This window comes from Triticum urartu, chromosome 5A (genome assembly GCF_056163025.1).
Source record: "Triticum urartu cultivar PI428250 chromosome 5A, HENAU_Tu73, whole genome shotgun sequence".
Classification (NCBI taxonomy): Eukaryota; Viridiplantae; Streptophyta; class Magnoliopsida; order Poales; family Poaceae; genus Triticum; species Triticum urartu.
The window spans coordinates 638917736-638926017 of record NC_141877.1 but is presented as its reverse complement, the minus strand read 5'-3'; positions in this window follow the sequence as shown (position 1 = coordinate 638926017).

Genomic DNA, 8282 nt, shown 5'->3' with positions numbered 1-8282 from the left:
AGCTTGTCGCCGGTCTCCGTCGGGACGGTTATGTCCGGTATGGCATAGTAAGGTATAATGAGTGTTTATTTTATTGGTTGAAATATATTTGTTATACATGTCATGCAGGGAATTTATAAACCTCCTGAGTCGACTGTAGATCGAGTCTTGTTCCAGTAACCCCCATACTTGTTTTGTACTACCACTTGTCCCTGCCGCAGGTAGGGTACGGTTCAGTAAGTCGTCAACCCCTTTCAAGCACACATCGTACAGAGAGGCCATGGTGGAAGATACCGGTTGTAGTCGGTAGGCAGGCCACCTGGTCCGGGGGCATGGGTGTTTCTGGTTGGGACCGAGAGGGGAGCCCACCCCTTAGAGCGCGCGATATAAATTTGATCCCATGCTACGCGAGCTTGTAGCCTCCCCACTTAGAGTTTAGCTTAACAAGTGTCGTGGGTGATTCCAGACACCGGTGAGTTAAGCTGGCGTGTGCAAGTCAGGTGTGTTTTCAATTAAAAGACCGTAGACGGAATTAGTCCCGATGGACTAAAGGAATCCGTTACTCGTGGGTAAAGAGTACACCCTCTGTAGAGATTAAACCTATTCGAATAGCCGTGTCCATGTTTAAGGATTTCAGTCTGGGATGGGTCAAGGGTTGGTCTTAGTGTCGGTCTTCGGAGGAGAAATTGTTAAACCAGAACTTGGATTGTGACTTCTGACTTGTGAAGATTTTGATTATTATTATTATGGACTAACCCATTATATCATTGAGTATCCCTGGGACAGTTCTACCTCTTGGATATTCATTGTGATTATTTATTTTATAAGCCCTTTATGTGATGTCGCTGAGACGCCCGACTGTGGCATTGCTTGTTATTTATTTATTTTATAAGACCTTTATGTGGTGTCGCTGAGACGCCCGACCGTGGCATTGCTTATTATTTATTTATTTTATAAGCCCTTTATGTGGTGTTGCTGAGACGCCCGACTATGGTATTGCATGTTATTTATTTACTTTATAAGCCCTTTACGTGGTGTCGCTGAGACGCCCGACTGTGGCATTGCTTGTTATTTATTTACATTATAAGCCCTTTATGTGGTGTCGCACAGACGCCCGACTGCGGCATTTTATTCCCACTCCATTATTCCTTATTCATGTTGCATATAAACAACTGCTTGCGTGCTTAAAAGATGTTTTATTTATGACTGACGATGTGATCATAGAATATTTCAGTGCATGATTATCAATTATATTATCCCAGTGTTCATAATGTTTGTGAGTACATTCAAAGTACTCACTGGCTTGTCCCTGGCTATTATCTTGGCCAGATTTCTGCATGAAGAGGAGCGTTGCGATGACAGCCCCGGAAACTAAGCAACGGTGATAGCAGCCTCGCGAAGATAGGAGTTGACCTGGTCAGCTGTTCCTGTGGGAAATGGAGTCCCATAGACTCTGATGATCCACAATCCGCTTCCGCCATCGACCACTAGAAACTAATTATTGTACTCACAGGCCCGAATGGTCTTGTATTGCATATTTTGTATTTTTGCTTGGGATTTCTGTATCAAGTTGGTGCCTCATCAGCTAACAGTAATCCTGGGGCTGGTGAGCACAACGGCCATTTTCTGGGAAGTCAATACCCCGAGAATCCGGTCGTGACAAGTTCATATCCGATCTAGGTGTAATACCTAGTGCATCGGGTCCAATGAAAATCTTTTGTGACAATACTGGTGCAATTGCCTTGGCAAAGGAATCCAGATTTCACAAGAGAACCAAGCACATCAAGAGACGCTTCAATCCATCCGGGATCTAGTCCAGGTGGGAGACATAGAGATTTGCAAGATACATACGGATCTGAATGTAGCAGACCCATTGACTAAGCCTCTTCCACGAGCAAAACATGATCAGCACCAAAGCTCCATGGGTGTTAGAATCATTACTGTGTAATCTAGATTATTGACTCTAGTGCAAGTGGGAGACTGAAGGAAATATGCCCTAGAGGCAATAATAAAGTTATTATTTATTTCCTTATATCATGACAAATGTTTATTATTCATGCTAGAATTGTATTAACCGGAAACATAATACATGTGTGAATACATAGACAAACAGAGTGTCACTAGTATGCCTCTACTTGACTAGCTCGTTAATCAAAGATGGTTATGTTTCCTAACCATGGACAAAGAGTTGTTATTTGATAAACGGGATCACATCATTAGGTGAATGATCTGATTGACATGACCCATTCCATTAGCTTAGCACCCGATCGTTTAGTATGTTGCTATTGCTTTCTTCATGACTTATACATGTTCCTATGACTATGAGATTATGCAACTCCCGTTTACCGGAGGAACACTTTGTGTGCTACCAAACGTCGCAACGTAACTGGGTGATTATAAAGGAGCTCTACAGGTGTCTCCAAATGTACATGTTGGGTTGGCGTATTTCGAGATTAGGATTTGTCACTCCGATTGTCGGAGAGGTATCTTTGGGCCCTCTCGGTAATGCACATCACATAAGCCTTGCAAGCATTGCAACTAATGAGTTAGTTGTGATATGATGTATTACGGAACGAGTAAAGAGACTTGCCGGTAACGAGATTGAACTAGGTATTGAGATACCGACGATCGAATCTCGGGCAAGTAACATACCGATGACAAAGGGAACAACGTATGTTGTTATGCCGTCTGACCGATAAAAGATCTTCATAGAATATGTAGGAGCCAATATGAGCATCCAGGTTCCGCTATTGGTTATTGACCGGAGACGTGTCTCGGTCATGTCTACATTGTTCTCGAACCCGTAGGGTCCGCACGCTTAAGGTTTTGATGACAGTTATTTTATGAGTTTATGCATTTTGATGTACCGAAGTTTGTTCGGAGTCCCGGATGTGATCATGGACATGATGAGGAGTCTCAAAATGGTCGAGACATAAAGATTGATATATTGGAAGCCTATATTTGGATAGCGGAAGTGTTCCGAGCGAAATCGGGATTTTACCGGAGTACCGGGAGGTTACCGGAACCCCCCGGGAGGTATATGGGCCTTAGTGGGCTTTAGTGGAAGAGAGGAGAGGTGGCCAGGGCTGGGCCGCGCGCCCCTCCCCCCTAGTCCGAATAGGACAAGGAGAGGGGGCCGGCGCCCCCCTTCCTTCTCTCTCTCCTCTTTCCCCCCTCCCGAATCCTATTCCAACTAGGAAAAGGGGGGAATTCTACTCCCGGAGGGAGTAGGACTCCTCCTGGCGCGCCCTCTCCTGGCCGGCCGCACCCCCCCTTGATCCTTTATATACGGAGGCAGGGGCACCCCATAGAGACACAAGTTGATCCACGTGATCATATTCTTAGCCGTGTGCGGTGCCCCCTTCCCCAATAGTCCTCGATAATATTATAGCGGTGCTTAGGCGAAGCCCTGCGACGGTAGTACATCAAAGATCGTCACCACGCCGTCGTGCTGACGGAACTCTTCCCCGACACTTTGCTGGATCGGAGTCTGGGATCGTCATCGAGCTGAATGTGTGCTAGAACTCGGAGGTGCCGTAGTTTCGGTGCTTGATCGGTCGGGCCATGAAGACGTATGACTACATCAACCACGTTGTGCTAACGCTTCCGTTGTCGATCTACAAGGGTACGTAGATCACACTCTCCCCTCTCGTTGCTATGCATCACCATGATCTTGCGTGTGCGTAGGAATTTTTTTGAAATTACTACGTTCCCCAACACCCTCAAGGATCAAACCCACTAGAACGACCTTTAAAGGCGTCATACCAGGCGTAGAGGCCCATTGCATAGGCTCAGTCACACTGGAAGTGGTCTTCGGATCTCCGGATAACTTCCGAAGTGAAGAATTAATCTTTGACATAGTCCCTTTCCACAGTGGCTACCATGCCCTGCTTGGGCGAACCACATTTGCAAGATTCAATGCGGTACCGCATTATGCATATCTCAAGCTCAAGCTGCTAGGGCCTCGAGGGTCATCACAGTCAATGGAAACACAGAGCACTCTCTCCGCACGGAGGAGCACACTGCGGCCCTCGCAGCAGAGGCGCAAAGCATCCTCTTAAGGCAATCCACTAGTTCGGCGATCAAGGACCCGGACAACTTCAAGCGCCCGGAGTAATCGACAACTGGACCGCCTGGCACGTCCCGATCTCGCATAGCAATCTGGCCCCCACCCCGGCCCCAGCCAAACGGCGAAATCTGTGCCACACATACATAATTATGCATTAAAAATACCATGGGCACAGGCGGGGAGGGGGGCACGACGGGGGCACGCACTAGGGGCTTCCCGCTTTGTTATTTTTCTCTTTCAGGACTTTAATCTCCGGAAAGCCTGTCCGGCAGCGTGATTGCCGAACACATGATGCAGCAACCAAGGAGGCAGAAAGCTACGTCACGCCACGGAACTCCCAGGTGGATTACCATAACGAGTGAAATATTTGTTTTAATACTATTCCTCAGCTTGCCATTGGAAGGGACACGTTAAACAGTCCTACTTTTTGCTTATCGCACTACTTGTATCATTATGCTTTAACGCACCCTTTTGAATAAAAAATGCTTAGCATTAAGACTATTATCGCATTCTTCTTTTATATACATATATGTTCATTCATGACATCCAGCACCCGTACACTCTGGTACGGCCAATACGCTAGGGGCTTAAGCATACCCCATAATACGGCATGAGAAGTTCGAACACTTTCGACAGTGCGGCACCCCGAACTTATAGCATTATATGCATCAGCTCCGAATCATGTCTTGGGTCAATAGTTGGGTTTGCCCGGCTCCCATGTTTTGGTAGCTTACGTTCCGCTATATCGGCTAAGGTAGCATTGGGAGAACTACTGTGATTGTGCCCCGGTTCTGCTGGGCTAAGCACCTCAGTAGAGAAAGCTAAAACTGACTGTCATGATAAGGCGAGAGACTGGTCGCTGTTCGAGAGGTTTTCAAGTCCCTAAAGACTTATGCCTCTTAGAGCGAGGAATCGGCCCTGTCCGGCTTAAGGCGTGTATCACGCCCCGAGTTCGGCCTTCCGAATACGAGGGGCTTCGCCGAAATTTAAAATTATAGAATTCTATGGCTCAGTGAGAGTGATAACGCATTATAGTTCGATTGCCTTGTTCGTTGTACTGAGCACCTCCCTCGAAGGACCCAACAATGGGAACAAGAGTGCTCAGGTTTATCCCGAACACCCTAGCACTTGTGGCATGGGGGCAGAAGCCGACGACTAGCCATCTCTCAGATTTGATAAACAGCCGAACAGAAGGTAATATTTTAAATTCAAACAAGCGTTGCATAGCGCATATGAACAAGTTTTCATAAATACATGATTACACGAGCAAGTTTACTCGAATATTATATCTTTCGTACACTCGTCCACTACGAGACGAGCACCCTTCAGGACACCCTCATAGTACATCTCGGGGTGGCGATGCTCCTTGCCTTGTGGCGGCCCTTCCTTCACCAGCTTCACGGCGTCCATCTTGGCCCATTGCACCTTCACACGGGCGAAAGCCCGGCATGCAACCTCGATGCAGACAGACCGCTTGATGACTTCAAGCGGCGGGCAGGCATCCACAAGCCGCCTCACCAGGCCGAAGTAGCTGCTGGGAAGAGCGTCACCAGGCCACATCCGGACTATAAAGCTCTTCATGGCCTGTTCGGCCGCCTTGTGCAGCTCGACCAGTTGCTTCAGCTGGTCGCTCAAAGGCATCGGGTGTTCGGTCCCAGTATACTGAGACCAGAACAGCTTCTCCGTTGAGCTTCCCTCCTCGGCCTGGTAAAACGGTGCGGCATCCGACACGCTGCGGGGCAAATCTACGAATGCTCCTGGAGAGCTCCGGATTCGGGTAAGTAACAAGTAATTCACTTTCACATGCTTGCTTTGCATATAGAATGCCTTACCCGCCGCTATCTTCTTCATCGCATCAATCTCCTAGAGGGCCTTTTAGGCTTCGGCCTTGGCACTCTTTGCGCTCTCGAGGACCGCGGCAAGCTCGGACTCTCGCGTCTTCAAGTCAAGCTCCAACGCCTCGTGCTTCGTCACGAGAGCGTGGAGCTCTTGCTGCACCTCGCCACCCGAGCCTCATGCCTCTCCCACTCGGTGCGCTCCTTGGCCGCTTTGTTTTCGTCCTCGGATAGCGCTTGCTTCAGGGTCGCCACATCGGTCGTGGCCCCTGGCAAATTTACGATGATCCTGTCATTTTGCAACCGCATTCTTTTTATACATATCCATGGACTAGGTACTACTTACCTTTGTTCTCCTCGAGTTGCCTCTTGGTAAGGTCGAGCTCGTCCTTGGACCCTTTAAGGTCCTCCTTCAGTGCGGCGACCTCCACAGTCAGTGCGGCAGAGGCCAACAGCGAAGCCTGCATCCGCATATAGACATACTTATATTAGACTCCTGCGATATTGTTTGATCCTCCGTTCAGCTTTTCTTTTTGAACACCGAACAGAGCATCAGGGGCTACTATCTATGCGGTAATATTTTTCCTACATTTCAAAAACTTACCTCAAAGCCTTTTAGAAGGCTGGCACAGTCTTCAGTCAGTCCGCTCTTGGCGGACTGAACCTTCTGGACCACCGCACTCATAATAGTGCGGTGCTCTTCGTCGATGGAAGCGCTGCGAAGCACTCCCAGCAGATTGTCCGGTGCCTCTGGATGGACAGAGGTCACCAGCACAGGCGTTTTGCCCCTTTTGGAAGGAGGCCGCCTGCCCGAGTCCGGAACCACTGGGGGTTCTGGCGTGGTGTTCGGCTGAGGGCCGAACTCGGACACCTCGGGAGCCTTGCTCCTTCTGCTCCCGGAGTCCGGAAGGTCGCCTTGAGGCGCCTCCGGGACTGTCTCCCCTCGGCCCGGTGCCTCTTGAGACAATACCTAGGCGTCGTCCGTAGGGCAAGGGGAGGTGGCGGTCAGAAGTGGATCTCTATCCATATCCGACGAGCCCAGGGAGCCGTCCGACGATACGTCGATACGGGCTCGCGGTGGTCTGCATAGTCATAATTCGACGTTAGGAGAGGCCGTGCGACAAAGGTATGCTATGAGTTATTCTGGCATCCGAATACTTACGACTTCGCCAGGGGCTTGGACCTGAGCAGCCACTCGTCTTCGCCTTCGGCGGCGGCAGTGGAATAGTCCGGAAGAAGAGTCCTTCCCTTCTTGGACCCTTCGTTCCCCCCCCCCCCCGGTTGGGGCGGCCTTCCTTTTCTTGTCTCCCCCAACTGAAGGGGGAGCATCTTCTTCTTCCTCCTCGTCTTCGGGGGAGGAGTGTGTCGGAGAGTTATCAGACTATGAGTCCGACAACACCTGGCGTCGAGAACTCTTTCGGGTTCCCTTGACCTTCTTGGTCTTTTCTGGCACCTTATAAGGGGGCGGAGTTAGCATCTCCGTAAGGAGAGCGTCCGCAGTGTCTTCGGGCAGAGGGGCCGGACAGTTAATCTGCCCCGACATCTCCACCCAGTCCTATCAAAGGCATGGAGATCAGACCCCGCACATGATTAAGCTAGGGGAAAAAAATATCCTACCGGATGTATGGAACTCACCGAATGCGCTCGGCGCTTCGTGCTTAGCCCGCGGTACTCGGTGAGGGAGGGAGGGACCTCGGCGCCCTTGAACAACACGTTCCAGACGTCCTTGCGCGTCGTGTCGAAGAGCTCGCTTAGAGTCTGGTGCTGGGCCGGGTCGAACTCCCACAAGTTGAAATCCCGTTGTTGACACGGGAGGATCCGGCGGATGAGCATGACCTGGACTATATTGACAAGCTTGAGCTTCTTGCTCTCCATATTCTGGATACATTTCTGGAGTCCGTATAGCTCCACCGATGAACCCCAGGATAGGCCCTTCTCTTTCCAGGAGGTGATCCGTGTGGGGATTCCGGATCGAAACTCAGGGGTAGCCACCCAGTTGGTGTCGTGCGGCTCGGTGATGTAGAACCACGCCGATTGCCACCCCTCTATGGTCTCCACGAAGGAGCCTTCAAGCCATATGAAGTTGGGCATCTTTCCCACCATGGCTTCGCCGCATTCTGCTTGTTGGCCGCCCACCACCTTCGGCTTGATATTGAAGGTCTTTAACCATAGGCCGAAGTGGGGGCGGATGCGGAGGAAAGCCTCACACACGACGATGAACACCAAGATGTTGAGGATGAAGTTCGGGGCCAGATCATGGAAGTCTAGCCCGTAATAGAACATAAGACCGCGGACGAATGGATGGAGGGGAAACCCCAGTCCGCGGAGGAAGTGGTGGAGGAAGACTACCCTCTCGTGAGGTTCAGGGGCAAGAACGATCTGCCCCGCAGCGGGCAGCC